The sequence below is a fragment of the Teleopsis dalmanni genome, chromosome 2 (assembly GCF_002237135.1).
Source record: "Teleopsis dalmanni isolate 2A chromosome 2, ASM223713v2, whole genome shotgun sequence".
In the NCBI taxonomy this organism is placed as follows: Eukaryota; Metazoa; Arthropoda; class Insecta; order Diptera; family Diopsidae; genus Teleopsis; species Teleopsis dalmanni.
The window spans coordinates 43,344,313-43,349,582 of NC_051847.1; positions in this window are offsets into that span (position 1 = coordinate 43,344,313).

A 5,270-nucleotide genomic window follows, 5' to 3' on the forward strand; every position below is an offset into this window, starting at 1 on the left:
AACAAAGCTGTAGGCGCCGATGGTTTACCGGCTGAGCTGTTTAAAGCTGTTGGCGAAGAGCTATCAAAATGCATGCTACAGCTAATTCGCAACATTTGGTCGGATGAATGCATGCCCAACGATTGGAATTTAAGTGTGCTTTGCTCAATCCACAAAAAAGGTGATCCTGCAAACTGCGCCAACTACCGCGGGATCAGTCTTTTAAATATCGCATATAAGGTTCTATCAAACGTACTATGTGAAAGATTGAAGCCAATCGTCAACCAACTGATTGCACCTTATCAGTGTGGCTTCAGACCTGGCAAATCCACTCTAGACCAAATACTCACAGTGCGTCAAATCCTGGAGAAGACTCAAGAAAAACAAATCGAAACACACCACCTATTTGTCGACTTCAAAGCTGCTTTTGACACTACGACTAGAAGCACACTCTATGCCGCTATGTCTGAATTTGGTATCCCAGCAAAACTTATACGGCTATGTAAAATGACGTTGAGCAACACCACCAGCTCCGTTAGAATTGGAAAGAACATCTCTGAGCCGTTTGATACCAAACGAGGTTTCAGACAGGGTGACTCCTTGTCGTGTGACTACTTTAACCTAATGTTGGAAACGATAATTCGAGCAGCAGATTTAAACCGTACTGGCACAATATTCTAAAAAAGTGTAATGCTGCTTGCGTATTCCGACGATATTGATATCATTGGTCTGAACACCCGCGTCGTCAGTGCGGCATTTTCCAACTTAGAAAAACAAGCAAAACAAATGGGTCTTGTGGTAAATTAGGACAAAATAAAGTACTTTCTGTCAACAAACAAATCTCCTGAGCGTCTTGGGACCTACGTCACTGTTGACAATTATAAGTTCGAAGTTGTGAAAGACTTCGTTTATTTAGGAACCAGCTTAAACACCAAAAATGACGTCAGGCTAGAGATTCAACGAAGAATTACTCTTGCCAACAAATATTACTTCGGGCTAAGTAAGCAATTGAGAAATAAAGCCCTCTCTCGACAAACAAAAATCAGGCTCTACAAATACCTTATCATGCCTGTCGTGCTGTATGGTGCAGAAGCTTGGACAATTACCAACAGTGATGAGAAGGCGTTAGGAGCATTCGAGAGAAAAATTCTTCGGAAGATCTATGGTTCCTTACGCGTTGGCGACGAGTATCGATTAAAATGGAACGATGAGCTGTATGAGCTATACCGCGATATTAACATAGTTAAGCGCATAAAAATTCAGCGGCTACGCTGGCTTAGTCATGTTGTGCGAATGGAAGAAAGTGCTCCGACTAGAAAGGTATTTGATTCGGTACCCGCAGGTGGAAAACGCGGTAGAGGACGTCCGCATCTTGGGTGGAAGGACCAGGTGACCAACGATTTGGGGGCGCTCGGTACTACCAACTGGCGTCAGAAAGCAACTAATCGGGCTGACTGGCGGAGGCTACTCGACGCGGCCAAGGACGACACACGTCTGTAATAGCCAACTAAGTAAGTAAGTATAATTCCACATATTCAAAGAACCATTGATTGTTTAGCTATTAATGACAAATTGGTTCCTTAAAGTAGATATTTCATTACAAAGATTTGTGACATTGCATTTTTTCATATTGTGTTTTTTAATGTGAAGGGACCTCCATAGGACTAGGTAATACGTTCTGTTTATATAGGACGAATTGCTTTCATTAGCTTCGCTCTATCAATAATTAGTGAAACGCTAGATATATTCAAAGTTTATTGTTACGAGCGGAGTGAAGATCGAGCTGGTGTGTAAGCTACAACTTTTATTTCACTGATGTTAATCTTTGAACCAGTGAACACTAGGTTCGAATTAAGGGCTGCTTTGGTTTCTTATGACTCACTTCAATTGATATCAAAAAAGTGAACTTCATGTCTATATTCTACTTTTTCTACGTGCGTGAATGAGTCCCATGGGATACTCAAAAATTTATTATTATTATTATTGTTAGGGGATGTGGCACTGCGACCGTCGGGTCTATTGTGTGTATTGATCTTCTGGATTTAGAGTAGTATAGAAAATAGTATAGAACCTACTTTACAGAGCTTTATTGCGTCTTCCGTAAGTATATACATTCCCTAAGATACCAAATAAAGGAGAATATATGGTTTATGTGATTTCTGACTATATTTCTATAGTGTTAGGTATGTCTTCGTAAACCAAATGCATCCATGAACTATGTTAAGCTAAATCAAATGCATACACATAAGTTATCTTTATTCAGTAAAGTTTAGCGTTAGGGAAAATCAACATTTTTGAATTGTTTTTATCCAGCATTTCACATCCAATGAAAGTTATTACAAATCTTGTACTATGGAATCTTCTTTATTTTCATCCAATTTATTAGAATTTAATGTTGCAAACTACATTATTGACATATAATTAAATTGAAATCAGCGAATTTATATCGCAAATCAGAGTTTTATAACTCCGCAAGTAATATGTTCTCTTATCAAATAAACATAATTTCTGAGGGCATATTCTGTTTTTTTCTTTGGCTTATTGTACAATGTTTGAACCATTTTATTTCCACACCCATAAAATGTAGGAAAAGGACTATTAAAAAATCGCATAAAAATTGCTTTGCTGTACTAATTTTTTAAATGGCGTCTGTAATTTATGCACAAAACTCTAAAAATGCACATGCCAGAAATTATATAGCTCGACACTAAAAAATTTATTCAAATTTTATATGTACAAGCATTAGTACGAGTACAACTAGGAGTTTATTTTTTCATTTTTCCATTTTTCCATTTTTCCTCTTTTGTTGTTGCTATTGTTGTTATTTTATTTTTGCGGAATTCTGCTACATTGTAAGCCCTTGAGATAGTTGGGAAAGTGAAAATTTTGTCCTCCGCGTGTTGCGAGCATTTAGGCGCACATTTTCAACCATAAAATATTATGGTTTGGTGTTTGTTGGTGTTAGTTAGTGTATTTGCATCTGTGTTAGTGTGTTGGTGTGATTGTGTTTGCTGGAGCTATGAACTTTTTATGTTCATTTTTATTACGAAAAATTGTACACAATGGATTGAAGTTGTTGTTTTAGTTGCTGGCGAATTGTGAGTATGTGCGCCCGTCCCCTCTGTCATATGTTCATGAACAATTTAAATTTATTACTCAAATTGTTTTACTCATTTTCACACGCGCTTTACATGATTACTTGTGGCAAAATTTAATATATTAAAACAATAAAAACAAACAAAGTAAATTTGTTGCATATTTGTTTATAAATTATTAAATTGAAAGTTAAAGTTTTTTTTAAACTTTTTACTCATATAGAGAATATAGTTAAATCTGTCGCAAAACTTCTTTTTGATAATCTAACGAAATATCAAAAACTGTTGTTGATTGCACCACATAACTCTTGAAGAAAATGAAATGGTTATAGTAATGTAAGTTCTGGCTGAATAAAGAATAAACAATTCAAAACCGTACCTACATAGTTAAAGTGTATCACAGGAAAAGGTAGTATCTTCATACAAAAATTCTAGGATAATGCTATGGGCTGTCGTCTTGGAATCAGTCACAGACTCACACTTAAACTAACTGTGACTTATAAAAATTTTTTGTAATTTATATAGAATTTATGTGTCTTGAATGTGAATGCATTCATAGAATATAACATATTTTTCTAAACAGTTAAATGGAATGTTATCGTCTTCACAGTTAACTTCTTTCCAGTTAGTTAGAATATTAATTTGTACAAAGTAAGACGAAGCTTTATTTCTCAACGGTAAGGAATAAAGCTTACTTACTGCCATTTATACAGTAAGTACGAAATCAAATGCTGAATAAGAGTCTTAAGTAACACTTATCATACGGCCATATTCTTAAATACTACAGTGTGAGACAGAAACATACAGACCCCCACCCCAAACAAATACAGCAAATTATGTTTTTATTAAAAAATTTAAAAAAAAATTTTAGAATAATAAAGCAATTGAAGAAGAAGACACTGTAAATATTGCATCCTTTTATTATTTAATGATATTCATCCATTAAAATTGTCACCAATAACAAATAGCTGCGCACCTTGAACTACATACGCTAAAGCAATCATTATTTCATCGAATTGTTCAACGAATTAACTAATTGGAATCAAGAAACTAGAAATTGAGATGTGGCTCTATTTAATTACTGCTTTATTCACTATGTCTCTTGCAATGATTGAAATTTAATCAACCTTTATTTATCTATCTTCAACTTATCCAAATAACACTGTCAGGTATACACTACTTAAATACTTATCGTTGGAATAATTGCTTATCTATCCATTTATGAATTTATTAAACTCAAATAATTCCACACTTTCGTCCTTTTAATTTTCCATATATTTTGACACCTGATAACTATAAATACATAGAAGGGATAGCATTAATGATCTAACTGGAATTTTGTGCACTTCATCAAATGTTACGATACAAAATGGCTGTTTCTTACCTTGAACCCAATCAATCCATTGTTTCTGTTCGTTTTGTTGAATTTTTGCTAATATACGTAACTAAGCGGTGTACGTTGAGAGAAGCAAATGAATTCGTAAATTTGATTGATGTATTAGGTGCATATGTGCATATAATGGAGCGAAGAACTGAAGACGGAATAATCCATGAATCCATGGTATGCTGTTCATTACATTTCAATGCTGTCTGCATGAAAAGCAAATTTGACAAGATTTCAATTTGATTTGCATACGAACACATATCAGCGTTTCCATATGAATACTAAAAATTCCTGCAATGTTGCGCCCAAAATACGTATACCATATGTATGTCCAAATCTACCGCCGTGCTTAGTGTAAGAATTTATGATTTTGATTAACTTCCACTTCATTTTCCACGAGCAACGTACGTTCACTACCACTGAAAGTGAATGCAGAATTTTTTTTCTCATCTTTGATTCTTTTATAAATCGAATTTCAATTTCATAAACCGATTTGCAAGAAAACCCATTTCCAGTCCAAAAAGATTTGCGTTTATGTGAAAAAGTTTTTGTTAGATTGAATCTCAATTTACATACAATTTTTTTTTTATTTCTGTTATACACTTTTTTTATTACAAATGCAGGTGTCAGAATGTTTTTTTACGAGTTTGCAAAAAATGTTATATTCCGAAATATTCCATGGAAAATTTTAAAGCATTTTCTGAATCGTGCCTTGTTTATTAAGAATGTATTTTGTCATCAAGTGACTGTAAAATTTTAATATTTATTTATAATAAAATTATGGTAAGAATTTGTTAATCTTATTTCAGTTT